At 26.4% G+C, this 19443-nt stretch overlaps 1 protein-coding gene across 1 annotated transcript in view; it reads right to left on the bottom strand.

Annotated features, from left to right (window-relative positions):
- The window catches only part of LOC112683166 (neuropeptide CCHamide-2 receptor-like), a 204314-nt gene extending 191104 nt beyond the window's left edge, over window positions 1–13210 (bottom strand). Inside the window, exon 1 of the mRNA XM_025554065.1 lies at window positions 12947–13210. The gene's annotated coding sequence lies outside the window, so the exon portion shown is untranslated. The remainder of the gene's footprint in view (window positions 1–12946) is intronic.
- Between the last annotated feature and the right edge of the window lie 6233 nt (window positions 13211–19443).

Genomic DNA, 19443 nt, shown 5'->3' with positions numbered 1-19443 from the left:
AGGGTGAAATCTTCACCTTACCTTATTTTCGTGGCCGTGACACTGCACCGTTGCATGGGGACCATTTATAATTATTTACTTACACTAAGGTACAACTTAATACAATATTTAATATTCATTTAAAATACTCGTAAATTACGATACATTAAGTCAAATATACGAGTATTTATTGTATAAATTTAATATGTAATATCAATGTTAGATATGTTCGGATACAGCAGAGTTTTATAATATATATTATATATTGTATATATCATTGAATAAAATAAGATCAAAATCATAAAAAAGAAACCTAAAATTAACTAATGACACATAATTAATATAAATTTAGTATAGCCAGAAATATGTTATTATTATTATTCACTACATTGTATCCAGAGCGAACCTATTCCGAAGTAAATCAAACCCAAAACAAATTAATCTAAACTTTTGATTGGACTCCAAATTAAATCTATTCTAGTTTATAATTTAGAGAAATAGTTGAGTTTACTGGACCGTGTGATACTGAGTAGTCGCATCGTGCTGAGAAACTAATCCAATATAATAAAAATATTTTACTGAGCGTTTTACACTGTAGCATGACTATTTTAATTGTTTTTTTTTTTTTTTTAATATTCACTTTGCGATTCCAATTAAATGTATATTATACAATATTTATATATATATATATATATATATATACGAGTATATATATATAAACATACCGTCTCGAAATTCAATTATTATAGATTTAATTATGCGTTTAAGATGTGTCAAAGTGTCATTGTGCAATGGAATCAACGAACGGGAAAACAAATTAAAGATCCAAAGCGCTTAATATATTATGCATATATATATTTGAAAATGAAAAAAATATCAGCAAATGCAATTATTCAGTGATATATTTAAGGGATTTTTAGACGTAAAGCATATGGATGTCTCTGTGTCAACGATATACCACAATTACATACTTTCTGTGGGGAATCAAAAAATGGAAATGGCAGAGTAATTGTATAAAAGCTGACTGCTCACTTAATTATTATTTGTTAACTATATATTATTATAAAAAAAAATTCACTGACAGAAAAAAATTACTTTGAGTTATGACGCTGAAGTGAATTCATTGCGATGTTGAATCAAAACAACATTTATCATGGAGTTGAACGAGCAGAGTAGTGTGTATATGTATTATAAATAAATATTCGTTTAAAATAAAAATATTTTACGCATTTGAATAACAATACATATGTATTTACTGTTTCAAAAAAAATAAAAAATAAATAGTATAATAATTGAACTTGAACACCATCAAACAGAATCATTTCTATTAGTTAAGTAATGCATTAACTAATTAATAGCATTTCTATTAAAAAGAAAGTTGTTGAAACATTTTCAAACTATTCATTTAGGTATTTAAGAATATTCAATACCTTGAATTCATAACTCTAAATATGTGTATCGAGTAAAATCAGGAGTTCGATTTTTCAAATGTACTCTATACTTATAGATAATATGAGTTTTTTACATGTTCTGGTATCAATATCCAATTCACAATTATTTAACCTCACCAAAGTAAATCATACACATTTTAGCGTACTACGCTGATCTTAATAATTGTCGAAATGTTTCCAAAACTAATCCATTTTCAGTTGACCTCTATGCTTAAAGTGGTATATAGTTTCCAAACTCTTCCAATTTTTTTTTCGATTCCTTTCGAAAATTATCTTATACATTTCAGTAGTGACGTTTTTTTATTACTTTCTAGATAATCTTCAATTCATATTAGAATTATGTTACTTTTTTTATCCATATTATGGCCTTCATAAACCTTTTTATCTTAACTAATGATATTTTGGCTCTATTTGCTATCTAATAATTTATGTTACCGTTGATATAAACAGTTTTTGTAATTAAACTATAACTCTCTGAATTTTGATTACATATAATATTAGATCTAATTTCCCTAAGCTTCTACCCGAAGACATTTCATTTAATTGGAAACAATATGATGCCCTAATTAAATCACAGGGTGTATAATGGAATCGTATATTTTATGTTTCCATAAAAAAAAAAAGTAAGTCACGTTAATTTAAAATGTCTTCTTAGCACTGATCGAAGATTTATTCTAAATAAGACATTTATACGAGATTTATAGTTTTCAACATTTTTAAATTGTTTTTAATATTAATACCAAAGAGTAAATTCATTTTTGCTACATTACAATTCATTTAAAATATACTTATTTTTAAAGACCAAAACACTGTTTTATTTAAAAAGTGTAATCACTAGAAGTATTTTTTGATTGGACAACAATGTGAAGACTAAAGTGACAGAGAAACGGTTTCATCCATAATTGGTCGACCAATGAACGAACAAATAATTTGATACGTCCATTTTGTAATATACTAGTTGATTCACTCGGTTTTCTCCTAGTTACCTAATCATTTATTTTAAGACATAAATCAAAATAACATATTTTAAGTTTTACATTTCACAAATAATGAAAAAATATGCCGTTCCGTTTAAAAATAAATTATCAAATTACAGCCGGTGGTCACATGGTAGTTAAGGTGTTATACTTTTTGGTTTTATAATAACTAATTGGGATAATCCCAATAACATTAACTACAATGACTTGAAGAACCGAACTCATGCATATAAATTTAAAACCTTATGACGATTAGATAACTAGTTTCAGAGATTATCTATGAGCCATAACTAAAAACATATTCTATTTTAAATTATATAAATATAATTAAATATAGATTAGATTAAAAATTATTATTTTTTTAGTGAATATATTAAAAGTGACTTTTTATGAATTTTCGTCGCCAAACTATGTTATCAAAATTACATCATTATTCAATACTCTCGTACACGTGTAATTTGATGGCATGGAAAAAATAATTTTGAGCAATGTAGCCGTGAGTAATAGTCATGACGTGCTGTTGAGATTTTAGAAAGTTTTAATTAAATTAAACCAACTAAAAACTAATAATTAACAAACACATATTGGCAACCATCCACGCGAACATTTTTTAACGCAAATATAATACAGTTTTATTCGCACGTTTCATCTATATCTTGTATAAAATTATATCTGAAATAATGTGTATAGAGCGTAGCCATGTGTATCAAATAGGGACAAATAATTCAAACGCCAAGACAAGTTCATTGGTTCACATTTCGGAAGAACGGTTCGGAATGATACACGGCAGGCACATTATTATCATTATTATTTTATTGCAGTGAGGAGCAATTTACTACGACGTATTTGTAATCTTGTTTAAAATGTGAAAAACATAAAAATCTTTGGAAATAAATAGACAAACAAAAATCTGGTTGTTAATGGTCATAAGGGTTGAAAAATAATTCAGCAGTTCTTATACAGTTGTTGATTTGAAATAAACCGTTTGTTTGGCATTTGTTAACGTTGAAAATGTATTCATGATATTTGCTCATGAAGTATTTTTCAATACAAACTTAATACGTAAAACATCATCACAAACGAATATAGAGTTATTATTGTTTGTTTACGCGTATATCCGACTTTTTAATAACACTGTGGAATCCCACAGACAAATCTGCCGGAGTTAGACTCGCAAATAAATGTGCCGGATACGTATTATTTGTTCTTCTATGCATATAAGAAATATGATATACGCCATATAGTATATTATATAAAAAATGTAACGATATATTGCCAGACTCTTATATTATTGAACAAACGAAAAAAAAAACTTGAACAAACGAAAAAAAAAAACTTAATAATAGTGTAAATAACTTAATACTACAATTTAAATACATTTACACATAAATAGATAATAATTATACACAAGCTAAAAATATAATAAAAAGTAACCGATTAGCATTAGTCAACTTGATATCAGATAAGTGGAAAAAAAAATCCAACGGTTAGTTGAGGCAATCGTCAGGATGATGGTGAATAACAGTTCTGCCGGTGGTGAAAACACCAAACACGTACGAACTGAACGATGGCAAATAACTTTCTGGTCGAAAGGCGCACAATCAGAAAATAATTGACGACGAGTATGTTCATTGACGACGACTTAAGATATAAAAGCGAAAAATAATATAAACTCCTATATTTTGCATAGACTGACGGTAAAGGTAACAAGAGTTAGGCCAGTTTGCCAATGTTAAAACCTACAGATTGCTATGATATGTTTAACCTACAGATTGCCATGTTAAAATTGAAACGAAAATACTCGAATCTTTCGCCGACAAACAAACCATGATTCTCATTAGTCTAGATCTTCAAAAAGCATACGACACAGTTTAACGGCATAGAGAAACTTGGCAGATATATTGTGATCATTATTATTTTTACTGTAGTACGGAGTTATTTATTATGACGTATTCGTAATCTTATTTAAAATGCAGGAAACATAAAAATTACTTAAGGCATAGACATTAAAATGCAAATTATTTGAGTGCCTTTGTATGATTATAAGACCATATCCAATCATTTGTAGGCTTATGTCATTGTGCAGGATTGTAACAAAGCTTAAAAAGGCGAGTAGTTAAATAACAATAAAAGTCAATGTCAAACGCGGTAAATGATTTGGAAATGTCACAAAAGTGTATATAAAAATGCACTATACTTCCATCGGAAATTCTCTGTACTACAGCATCAATAACCGAGTATGGACGCATTATAATATTCTGTATAAAGTTATGTTAAAGTGTGCTGATTTTATGATTATTATAGTAAAATTAATAAACAATAAAAAAAAGTAAAATAAATAATGTTTTACGCATTTGAAATTTGTTACAAATACAAAATTATACAACGAAAGCTTGACCGTTTTCATTCTTAAATTAATGTATCATGTATTTTATTCAGATACACAGTCTAATCTAAAATAGTATTATTCTTATTTTAACGAGTCCCAGATATGTACATACATTTTTTATAATCTTAATAATAATATTATACGCAATAGGCAACGCACGATAATGATTAGATGTAGATTGCCTATCGCGAATATAAATAATACACACATACTCACACATGCATACGCGTATGCATGCACACACATACATAATACATACTTAACATAACTAAATGGTTATGGATGTGTTCGTATATGTTTTAAAGATAGTATCTGAACGGGTGTTAAGTGCTTTTAGGAACCGACCTAGTATCAGGCGGTAAAATAATCATCGAAATCGAACTGTATTTGAACTTTTTTTGGTAACACCATTTATTTTATTGCGATGAATGATAGTTATTACAATGTATAAGAGAAATTCTTAAGCTATTTACTTATAGTTATGAATGAAAACGAAGTTACATTTTTTTTTTCGTCGACAATTTTCGATTTTATAGATACGTATTATACGGAATGAAAATATTTTCAGCGAATAAAAAACTTTCCTGTTCAACTTTTATTCAATAAACTTACATTTTCTTCTTAAAGACATTTTTAAATGTTTTAATTTCTCTTCCAAGTTCAATTTCTATCACCAAGTTATAAACTTAAAAAAAAAAAAAAAAAAATTGTGAAATTAAAATTATTTAATATTAAAAACGCACAAGATTTTTATGTTTCCGCCTGTATAAGTTCGAAGAGGAAATTATTTTCTAACGAGACCAAATAAAAACTAACTCAAATGTCTGCATGTGATGTGTTTGCAATATATAAATAAGTGTATCTAATTAGTGTTCAGAATTATATTTGTATATTAGACGTATAGAATTTACAAATATATAAAAATATATAGTATGGAACATAAACTGTAAGTCATGAAATATTGTATTAGAAGCAAACATCATACATGGCCCAGTAGGGCATTGCCCCACACATTTAATAACACGTATAAACTGTATGTCTTAGTCGTAATTAATACTTAGTTTCTTCTTACATACAATCATCGCAAACTTAATCTTTCTACATCATACTGTGTAATATACCGTAAATGCTTATAACTTAATCTTCTTATGGTACCTATAGGAAAATAATATCTAATAAAATGTCTTATTAAACACGCTTTATAATACAATAAAAACATAACAAATAAAATGTACATCATTTCAATAGAAAAAATATTGATCCATATAAAATGAACCAAAGTTATTTCACGAATAGATTATATTAAATTACATAAAAGTCATACTGATTTATTTTAATGAAACATATATATTAACTTTCGTGACAAAATATTAATTTGCAAACTAATGAATTACAACTTATTAATAGAAAAAAAAAAACACTAATTTATGTTTTACATACTTTTTCTGTTTAAGGTATATTTATAAATAAAAATCTTTTTTTTTTTTTCATTATAAATTCATATAATATTTCTTAGTTTTTGATTCATCAAAACTTAATATACGTTTAATAATAATACTGAATAGAAATGTACTTACTATGTATTTCGTATCTTAGGCTAATTTATTAAATCGTTAAAAAAATAATGCGTTTCTAATTGAATAACAGTCTACAAAATTATAATTGTAGTATCATATTTGTAGGGTAAGTTTACTTACCCACAAAAATAACAATGAATAAAACTTTAGCACTTTGCTTTATTGTGATAAAAAAAAAACAATATTTCTACGTTAATTGTAGTCGTATTAATTAAACGGATGAACTTACATTACAAATAAATATTAATTAAAACCTATGAACCATTTTCGAATACAATACATTTTAAAGTTGTAAATTTGTACACGTACAGTAATTACAAGTCATTTATTTTTGAACTTTCATTGTGCCAAATTCTAGACGGCTCATTTTTGATGAATGATATTTTTTTTTTTTATTTAATACCTTAACGATGATATAAATGGTTAAGCAGACAAAAAAAAAAAAACATGCTCGAAATTAATTTCTGGGCCTAGATTACACGGGATAAAAGAAAAAGTGACTCTACTCTTAATAAAAATAATAGTGTTTCCATGATTTACATAATCTTCTTGTAGTTATATTTAAATGTAATTTTTGCACCGGACGTTATGATTGATTAATGTATCCGATAATTCAAGTGCAGATAAAATAACGGCATAGGTGCTTATTGATCAACCATTAGCTAAATTTTTTTCAAACAAAATGGGACTTTAAATTTAAAATAATTTGTTGGAGTGAACTGAGATCGGACCATCGGTCCAAACTAACAAATTTCGAGCTGTAATAGCTTATGGATCAGACCGGATCGAAATTATAATATAATTTGATAAAACGGAAAAATGATTCGAACTAAAATGTAGGATTGTGAAAGTTTTAAATTATATCACATAACTGGTAATTAGTATAGATTTAAACTGCTCCTAGATAATTACAAAAATCTTACAAATCTGATAATATTTAGTACATAGAAAAGTACACACTACATTGTTTATAAACACAAATTCTATTGGATGGGGCGTGGCAACTTTATACAAGTCCTTCCATGTCATCCGCACCTTAACAAAAGTAATTTCAACCTTTGTTCTTGAAATTATTTATTTAAAGTTTATTCGGGAATTTTACACTAAGCCCCGCACAAAACGTTTAATATTATTACCGTTCACAGTGAAATTAATTCAACGGTGCATAGTTTATTCTATTGTTCAGTGAATTTGCTTTATATTTTAAGTTAAGAACATCAGTTTGTCATTATAGGTCCACGTTCATGATTGATTTGACATCCATATGTTCCATCACAAACTGCTAACAACCCGATTTTAATAACAAATCCATTGACGGAATAAAAAATATTGTTCACATTTATATCGGATTAACTGTTGTTATGTAGTAGAGGAATCGTTCGGTTTTATTTAAAAAATTTTAATGGTCGATTATATTAATGATGGTCATTTCAAAATAAAAAAATAAAAATAAATCATTGAAGAGTAAAATATAATATATGTCATGTGTAATACATACAAATTCAACTATAATTATAATTACAACTGTTATGGAAATATAATACTTCAACAAAAAATGAAATAATGGTAAATATTTATTTCGCCATTTAATATGGTAGGTACTTTAAATAAATGAAATTCACTACGAGTAAATAAAAAAATATGGAAAAAAAATCTCTTCGTAAAAATATCAGAATAATATATTATCAATGATATCTACAAAGAAACATATTTCAATTGTATCTGTAATAAAAGAATACATTTCATGAAATGACAAAATTTAGTTTTTGATTTTACGAGAAAGACAATTTCATGATTTCATTATATAAAATATTAAGTATATACATAAATAATATACTTACGTATTTTAACTATGTAATATTTCAGTTTTATTCATAATAGTATAAAAATAAAAAAAATATTTTACTAATAACTAAAATTATAAAACATTAAATTGATACACTTCATAATTGCACATAAATTATGCTACAAGTAAATTTAATAAATAAAGAGATTAGAAGTACAAGAAAAAAAGTATTTATTAAGGTAAATAATTCATTAAATCTTATATTCATAATATTTGAAACATTCGCTTTAAAAAAATTTCAAATTTAAAAAAAAAATAAATAATAAAAATAATAAAATGTCATATACCTCATTCAACGATGTGTAAAAAATACAATATGTTCGCATATTATCCAGATAATTATTATTTTAAGCATCCATAAAATTTTAGTGTAGAAAAACTTTACTTAGATATCACCAAATGTACTGTTTCACATTATACTATACACTATTAAAGTAGTACAGAGATTCAAATTTAAATTAGCCTAAGTTTTTAAAATGAGATTTGAAAAATAAAACCAAATCTCGCATAATATTTTCACAAAATCGATTCTTAAGTGATAAAGTTAAGTGATAATTTAAGTGATCACTTAAGTGATAATTCTTAAGCTAATTTTACATTTTCTTATCTGCATCATAACATTATACATACACGTATACATTTTGTAATACTTAATTTTAAAAATCGTATTTATAGTTTTCATGTACAGATAAATTTAATGAAATATAAATGATACTTATTTCTGTTATGGACTCTTTAAATTCAAAAATATTATCGTTTTATTGCCTGGATAAATTTATTAATTCTAAGACGTACTTAATTTCTAGATGGATTATATTTAACAATGTTATATCTATCTTTATATAATTAATATTTTTCGTCTTCTAGTTAGTTACGTATTACGTTTTAATATGGATACTCTTAATGAATGGATAGTAAGAAAATCAAAATTAATTGTACAAAAAACTTATGATTGTGAATACATATGATAATGGATATTAGTCTCACTGTAGTCATCTTGACAAAATCAAAAGAATTTGGTACTTATAACTTATCAAAAATATTATCAAATTCAAAATTGTATTTCAAATTACGTTGAAAAAGCATTTCCTAAACTAAGAGGTACAAACAGTCATCACGAAGTATACAAATTTTATATATATCTAAAAAAAAAAAAGGAAATAATAGTTATTACGTATATTGATTGCATAGTTTACTCGTATTTGCAAAGTAAACAAAAAGAGAAGAATTCATAACATTTTTAAATTTATGAAGTGATGTTTAGAATATACATAAAGATTAATTTGGTATATATATTATTATATATGAGAACCGATAAATTAATTTAGTGTACGTTTCACTTAGTTTAATGATAATATGCGCTCATGGCATATCAACTACATTAATTAAAATCAATTATCTATAAAGTTATTACCCTAACCGTTAAATTAAGATTAAATTTATAAATATTATAAGTTCATTAAAATTAAATTTGTAATTCTTAAAAATGTAAAATCAGCGTTCAAATACTTAATAAATTAAAAATTAAATTTCCATATCCAAAATAAAATAGGGAGTATAAGATTTTCAAAAAAACTTACGTAGGGAGTGGGGTACGATAAAAAATGTTTGGAGTCACTGACTTTGAACAACAAATTTAAAACCATGTATAAAAGAAAAAAAATAGGATCTGTCTCTTAGATGTAATTATTATTTTTTTTTATTTGAGTCTGCTTTTAGTATACAGACTAAAATACATTTTAGATTTCGATTCTTATACAATGATAAAAATAATACGTCATTGTATGACTGTTAGTTTAACTTAGATTTTAAAAATAAATTTACTGATAAAAATAATGAATTTTCGTAAATGTACAATAGTATTATAGAGTATAATCACATATTATACACTTTATAATGATATTTAAATAATTCTTATATTATGTGATGTAAGATTGTTCGAGTACTTATGTAATATATGTACACAATGATTCGTACATAATGTAAAAATATAGATTTATTATTATTCTGATATGTTAGGTCATTTTGCAACCAATAATTGCACATTAGAAACCTCTATTACATCAGATTTGAAGTACAAAAATAACCATACATATCTTTGAGGTACTTTATACATATTATACCTATATAAACGTTGTATTCCTTACGCGTATACTATCATACGCATTACGCTGTACGTAGGTAGCGAAAATTTTTCAATAGAATTACTACTTCAAATAAAAATTTTAAATTTATCTCAGGTTCTATGCAAAGGAACCCATAAATGTATGGGTTGCATTCACAAAATTATTGTGATTTGTATTTATAAATAAACAAAACAGTTAAATTAAAAATTAATTCATAATTAAATAATTAGTTAATTTAACTGACAGTAAACTAATTAAATCACAGTTTTTAGAAAAAATTATATTCATCATTTTAATTTTTACAATTATTCTTTATTCATTATTGGGTTATTCGTTGTTCGATTATTCATTATTCATTATTCTATACCAGTGGTTTTTAACCTTTTTTGTATCGCGACCGCCCATTTTTTCTTTTAATATAATGCGACCCCTTCAAAAAAAAAAAAAAAATGTAGTTTTATTCAGCAAAATTTGATTTAATTACCGATAAAATATTTACATGATAAATAATTTTGATTAATTAACATTTAAAAATTTCGCAAAATAAATAATTTGCTTTGTTTTTTTTTTTTAAATAATACCTATGGAAAAATCATTTCATCCATTATTTTTGGCAACCCCCAAACCTATGATTCGCGACACCCAGTTTGAAAACCACTGTGTTAGAATACGAGATATAATGGCAATGGATACTGTGATTAAATGACCGTAGTAGTGCGTGTATGGAGTGAGAGCGCTTGTTGTAACCGCATATAACGCACATTATCAATCAAATCAAAATAATTAATATAGCATAAATTCTGGAATAATTGATTATTTTGTAAATAATGAATAATTTCTTATTCTAAATAGTTCAGTTTAAGAATAAACCAGTTGTTCAGAACAATTTAATCAGAACAATAATAATATTGAAATTTTTTATAAAACATGTATAGTCGCAATTTTATAATTATAAAAATAATGACAATTAATATAACATTGACCATGTTGATCATGAGAGTAATAATAATTAAAATACCTAAATCATCCATAACTTTATAATTTATTTTACACATTTATAGAAATATTAAAACAATTATAATATATTGTCGATGTCGAATAAATAACAATTGTATAGTGTTTTAAAATTAAAGTAAATCAGGAATCATAACCTTGGACCAATTAAATTTTCAATTTATATTGTGTATGAATACTGAATACTGACGCTGCAATATAGCTTAATCAATTCAACCAGTCTTTATTTATAATAATAATAACAATAACATTAATGGTTTAATTTCTGGTACCACTTAATATGTTATAAATACGGTTCACAACGATTTCAATAATAAGTTGAAATTTCAAGTTATATACTAAATATTTGAGTTAAATATCATTGTATAGAACAGTGGTTTTCAATCTGGGGGTCGCCAAAAATAATAAATGAAATGGTTTTTCCGTAGGAATTATTAAAAAAAAAAAAAAGGAAATTATTTATTTTGTGAAATTTTTAAGTGTTAATTAATGAAAATTATTCATCATGTAAATATTTTATCGGTAATTAAATCAAATTTTGATGAATAAAACATAATTTTTTTTTTTTTTTGAAGGGATCACATTACATAAAAATAAAAAATAGAGGGTCGCGATCCGAAAAAGGTTGAAAACCACTGCTTTAACAGACTCTTCTTCACCATGCTATTTGTTGAAATCGCTCTAAGAACGTAAAAGTCACACACGATCAAGAAATTTCTTGCGATGTCCATACCTAATCACGTAGTATTTTTCCAATAGCTCATCATCTACACATTTTTTACGTCCGGTGAACCACTCTCAACGAATTTGTCTTTCTTGCCACGAAAATTCTTAAAACGGTCAGGATCAAAACTGAATGCATAACAACTTTTATACATGGTTAGTTAATTTACCATTTTTTTTTAAATGTTTTTTTTTAATTATGCACGCCAAAAATAAAACATGTGTTTTCTCTTCAGTATTCGTTAATTAATTTAGCTCTTTTGTTTCAAGATGTGTTTAAAATAGGTTTTTACTCCAATAAAATGATAAATTATCGAAGGATGATCACTTTATTCAGCCCAGAAGTTACTATAATAACAGTCTTCCCCGAACTGATGAGTTGGAGAGTAACAAATTAAGTTCCACCGTCATAAGCGGTTGAAATGTAATACAACGTAAATAATATAAAATATCTAAACCAATACCGAAATACACCGTAAGCCTCTTTATATATTTTATATGTTCAATGAATTTCACTTGATTTTTACGAAAAAAAAACACACAAAAACCAAGGTTTTACTTGAACATCATAATTTTATCTTTAGAATATGTACGCTTGAGTTAAAACTATTCGTTTGCAGCGCAGCTCCTCAGTTTTTCTTCTCGGTCATGATTCGAGAGAAAAATCAAAAAAAAAAAAAAAATCCGCAAACATATAAATAATGCCTGGTAGCTAACCATGCGGTTATTATACGCGCTACAGGTCGCGGTACAGGATCTGAGAGTTAAACCTGTGCAACCTTTTCGTCGTCTCGTGATTTGTGAAATCACGTCAGAAACGAGCCATATGGAATCCGTATTATTATAATTATTACGCGAGATTACCTTGACGCCGTGTCGTGTGTACTCCCGTGCAATCGGGTGATGACGGTATAACGGTAATAGTTCTTCGACTTATTCCACGAGATGTGCTTATTGACAACAGCGAAACAAAATAGTGTGTGTATGTGTGTGTGTGTGTGTGTGTGTGTGTGTGTTTTTGTGTGTAGGTATTTGTGTGCTTGTAAGTGTATGCGCACGTTCTCGCGGTATTTCCGACTACGTTGTGTGCACCGGTAACGCGTGTCGAAATGCCGGTAACCGACTGCGCGCGAGCCGTACAGTCGAATGGTGTCGGGGGATGGTGTGCTGGCGCCGAACGGGGCCATCCGTCTCCGTCGCTAGCGCCACCCGCGACCACAACGATTCGCACGACGAAGTGAACCGCGTTTGATTAGACCTGCACGACGGACGCGAATAGACGAAAAATCGCGATAGGCAATCTACACACACGCATAAAGGACCGTTATTACTCCTCCGTCGTATACTAATGTTTGATTTCCCGGGCTCGTGTAAACTGCCCTAAAGGATTGTAAATTCCCCTTAAAATTGTTTCGCTACTGAATTACACGTATGTAAACTTCCCTAAACTTAAAATTGAACTGCTCTATAACAAACTTCTATTCAACGTAATTTTATGTTTTACAAAATATTTTTGCAAACCTTGGTCTTCATTGTATTTTTATCTCCGTACAACGCACTAAACGAACGCACAATTTTTAAACCTAAAGATTGGGCAGAGGCTTCTTCCGAATCGACGAAAACGACGAACGCTTGTGAATTATTTCATGTCCATTTCAATACAAATTCTAATCATTCTCATCCCAATATTTTTATATTTATAGATACGTTAAGAAATATTCAATCATAAATATACATAAAATTACAAAATGTTAATAATTTAAATAAATTAAAAATACGACAACATTTATTAAACTAACTAATAGAAAATTATAAACAACAAATAACTACATAATTTCAATAGATAAAATCAGTTTCACATTATTACTCATTGATATCTCAAAATTAACAAAAACTGTTGACGATTATAGTAAAAAATTATATAATTATATAGCTACAATTATATAAATTAAAAATACTAATAAAAGAAAAAAACAATTTTTGGAGAACAATGAAACCGCCTTCACGTGGTGTTCTCTGGGTAACGCCAAATGGTTTTAATATATTAATATATAAATATATAATATACAAATACCTAATATAACATAATTAGCATAAATTCAGTGGCAATATGTTTCAGGGAAATTTGCAATATTTAAATATGTATAATTCAGTAGCAAAATTCTCTTAGGGGAATTTACAATTGCCCGTTTTCCCATACCTTTCTCGGTGATAGTATTACTTATTTCTCTTTTATTATTATTATTTTTATTGTTATGATTAGCATTATGGTGGTTTTCATCCGTCGCCGTCAGTCAGATGTTCTGACTATGTGTGTGCGCGTGGGAGAGATTCATTCCAAAACATCGAGAGTACCTACAACAAGTACGGAGTTAAGTTGAAGACACACTTCACCTCACCGGTTTGTCAAATAATAATTTGATCATTTTTTTAAAATACGTGTACAATACGAGTAATGCAGAAAGTTTTTGATTCCATCCGTATTTCTCATTTCCAAATTAAAATTAAAAACTGTCAAAAAAGATTTTTTCAATTATATTTATCAATAGGACCACTGACTGTCTGGTAACGTGTCACAGCGTGACATGACGGTTACCTCATACGTTCTAACTATTGTAAAACACCATGTTGAAATAAACTTACTACTATTTCACTGATGATGATTTTATTTTAATTTCTTATAGATTCGTAAGACAAACATAGCTACATCATAAGTCATAATTTATGTTTACAAAAAAAAACTTAAGTATGACCCATTTTTTTTTTTTTTTTTGCTTTTTCGAATAACGATAAAATGAGCTGTGGAAACCCATAGAATTTCTTATTGCTGAAAAAAATGTCCCCAAGTGGTTTACTATGTCTCAGAAACATGTCTGAAATAAATTCGTCACCGTCCCGTAGTATTTTCTCACGTGGTACACAACATCAGCTTTATACGACTTTAATTGCCACTGGCATTAACAGGTGCTATTTTATTACGGACTAATGCAGAATATTACATAACTTTTGTTAATAATAGATTGATCGTTGAAAAATTGACTGACATAGTACACGAACCCATCATCCATAAATTAGACTGATATTGTGATTATCAGGAATCGTAAGTTCATGCATTAAAAGTGCACAAATAAGCAAACAATTATGCACTAATATTTGATAAAATATGCATTCAAGTATGCACTAAAAAAATTTAAAATATGCATTAAAAATCTTAAACTATGCACAAAAAATAAAAATGTATAAGCATTCTTTTAAATAATAAAAATTATCTATTCATATTTTTAAAAGGTATATTTTATAATTATAATTAATTAACACAAGTTGCAACGAAATTAAATTGATAGATTGTAATGCACACGTCAATAGGAGGAGGGTCATAGTGGTGCGCAATAATATTGTTTCCATGGTACTATTTTTAATTTATAAAACTCAATATCATACAAAAATATAAACATTGATAAAATACTAAGATTTCATAAACATATTCAGAAAAGTAAATTAGAATGAATTCAAGCATTTATTGATCTAATTTTTTTTTTAACTTCTACGAAAACCGTATTTGCTGAACTTACATACGTAAAATAATATGCGTTAATAACTCAAAAAAAATAACTACATGCCAAATATGCCGATACACACAAAACATGCAAAAACATGCTTAAAATTTGCAAATGTTTGCATCTCACTTAACATGTTTTCTAGTGTAGCGAAAAAAAAACATGCAAATATATGAACTTATGAGCCTTGGTAATTATATTGTGTTTTTCGAGTATAAATTTAAATCGTTTATTGATTCACTTGGCACGCCTGAATATAATATTTTGTGTTTTTGTGAAAATTTCAACTGCTGTCAGTATAATGAACCACTTGATCATTTAAATCATAACAAAATATATAACAATGTGTATTTGGTTTTTTTTGTATAAGTAAAAAAAATAAAATAAAAAAAAATAAGTAAAAAATAAATACACAAAAAAAAAAAAATATCAAAACACACGTACAAAATGCGAATGTATTACAAGGACAATATGAAAGAAAAGCTAATAGAGTAGATTACAGATTTTAAAAATCACTGATTCACGAAATATTATGATTTTGATTATTCCATAAATCGTTGGCTGCAAGACAGTTCAACGAGTAAAACATCATGGTGAGAGTATGTAAAAGATACTATTAACAATCATAACACATAACATCATAACACTATTGCAATCATTATCGATTTTAATCTTGAAAACTTGGCGTGTAGTCATAATTACCTAAATACTTTCAATATGTCCAATCTAAGTACTTGGAAATAATCTTCCATGAACGATTTTTGATGATATTTAACATTTGAGACTCTACATAATTATTTATGACATACTTGTAAATGACGAATATAATATTATTATTATGAATAAATTGCATTTATGTGAGTTGAAATCTAAAAAATAAAATAGCACCGAATATAAAATATTAAATTAGAACATTATATTGTTCACAAACACCCGTCAATCAATATGCGATACATTTTTCAAAAACTTCTTTTATTTAAGATACCTTATTTAGGTGATATTGTACTTGGCAAAAAAACGTGAAGGTTTTGTACTCGAAAACGTTCTCAAAAGCCGTCGAAGGTATATTGATAATAATACGAGTATAAATAATCCCACCTTCATACTTGGAACCGACGATGTCTGTCTATATAGTCATATATTCACATTATGTGGCAAGTAAATTAAAGGACGGTGTCAGACGGTTGGTTAATGCAATACAATACAGTACATTATATATTATAGCGATTCGGAAAGCAACGAGTTGCCCCTTTTAGACTATAGATTCTCTTAAGGTATTGATATGCACTTTAAAACGTAGCAACAGTGACTACACCAAAATGAACGAGTTTTAGTTTATGATACTATTAAAATACGAATGATGGGTTCAATTAATTGTATTTAGTTAATACTAAAAATAATAGTACGCGATATATAGTATTTCATTCACCCCAGAATTTTTTTGTTTATTTCTAATAGCGTATTTTATGTATATGGAATTATTTTAATATTTTAAATATAAAATTGATAGAATTTAAAGCAAATTATATAATATATAAATAATATATAATTTGGAAATTCATCTTTGTTATTGGAAAATGAGCTTAAATGTATTCACAATTTAAAAATATTTTAAAATTTATTCAATTACATTACATATCGTCTTTTTTTGTGGGAACAATACTTATTACGTAAAAACATTTTCGGCTGCTACTTAATTATTAATAGTTATTAGTAGAGAACGGATTTAAATTTAGTAAAAAAATTAAAAATGTTTAAATATATATTAGTTTATTACTTCATAAATATTTATTTATAATATTGAAATATTGAAATTGAAAATGAGATATAATTCACTATAATTTATAAATAATACATATTACAAAAATAAAAATGTCTATTCTGAATCATCCGAATATTCTTCATGGAAGAAACAATTAGAAACGACATATAATTTGAGATTTTCAAATTTTAAATTACGGTGATTCGATCATGGTATTGCTTTATAACTACTAAACTACTAAATAGCTTCTTCACATCGACGGAAGTGACAGGTGCATATTTCATACATGTTAATTCTTTTAGACTGTACTCTATTTCTAAATTGTTTGTTGAAGTTTTGTTTAATAGTATTTCGAATTTACAACCTTAAATCCTGGGATTTTTCCCAATATGTTTTGTAATTTTGAGTTTATTAAAACTCCAATTTCTTAATGGCATAATTTACTATTTCTAGGCTCTCGGTTATAGCCATTTTAGAAATTTCTAATTTTGAAATAGTATCAACTAAAAATCCAAAATTATCGATAATAAGTGCTAAATTGTTTTGTAAGTATTTTGAAATTTGTACCTACTTCCTGGATAAGATATTGTACAGACTTAATCATATATTTTCGTCTATTGTAAAATACTAAAATAAAAACAGAAATTCTATAATATTATAGATTACGTATATTTATTAGTAATATGTTTAGTTACTATTTATTTATTTGTAAAATATTTAAAATAAAATTAGCATCAGTTCATTCAAAATGAAATGAAACGTACACTTTGTCAATAACTTTCCGATATTAAAACTACATAAAAATATTTATTTAAATTAAAACCCATTCCCTAGTTATCAGTAAAATGTGCAAACATTATTTCAGTTCTATACGTGTATTAAATGTTACAATTGACAGTTTGACAAATGCAATTTGACTAGCACGAAACTATCTAATCTCCATTATTTTTGTCTGGACGCAATCGCAATGATAATGATATAATGATATCACACATTTCATTCAGAGTTTTAATGAAAAAAGTTTAATCTAGCACTGTATATCACCGATAAGTTAATTGAGTCTACAGTAATTTATACTTCAAAGAATTAATCTGATAAGGATTAGATTTGGTATTTGAAATAATTAGCTCTAGAGTTCAATGCTTGTTTTTATTTTTTCCATCAATTATATTAACAATATAATCACTCAATTTAAACGATTTTTTTTTCATTTTACTGTTAATCTAGAGAACTTGATAATCATGTATTTCGGTTTTAGTAATCACACCCATCTCGATTACCAATACTAAATCATGAAATAATAATAAAATTAAGTTTATTTGTTAAGTATATAATAAAAGAATCACAATAATTGTCAGATCGTTATAATTATTATTTTACTTACTGATTCTAAATTTTATAAAATCAAAAATACTGCGTGGTGTGAACTTGTTTATAGCATATTTATATTTATATTCATGTCTCACATAAAAGTAACTTTTCGCACCGATTGTAAGATTACGAACTTGAAATTATTGTTGTAAAACATTAGTAATGCACGTGTATCTGGGAAGTTAAGACGCTTTCTTAATACATAGTTATGATAAAAAATTTCCTTTTTTTCAAATTAAACATATATTTTTATTTATTTCATACATTTTATTCTTTGTAAATTATTTTAGATTCTAAGTGAAATGAGAAATGTATTTATCTTTCCATGGTGTAAAATTTTTTTGTGCCTGTTCACAAGATTTTGACCAGAAGAAATGCTGTGATCATCACCGAAAATGAAGTAAAAAACAAGTCTTAATGTTTATTTGAACCTGAAGAAGGTACATTTTTTAAATTCTCAATAATTTTATGAATAATTGAAAAAGAACTGACAAAAATTACAAAATTTTTTATAAAACCAATAATATTGTTTTATCTTAATTAAAAAAAAAATAATCGTGAAAACTTAAAATGTTAACTCAATACTTATTCAATTGATATTTACAACAGATAGAATAATTTTTAATATTTTTTTTTTTTTTTACTTTTTTCGAATTATTTATAATATAAAT

The sequence above is a fragment of the Sipha flava genome, unplaced genomic scaffold (assembly GCF_003268045.1).
Source record: "Sipha flava isolate LNK unplaced genomic scaffold, YSA_version1 220_pilon_pilon, whole genome shotgun sequence".
NCBI lineage: Eukaryota > Metazoa > Arthropoda > Insecta > Hemiptera > Aphididae > Sipha > Sipha flava.
The sequence above is the reverse complement of the archived record's forward strand: the minus strand, read 5'-3'. Positions and strand labels throughout refer to the sequence as shown.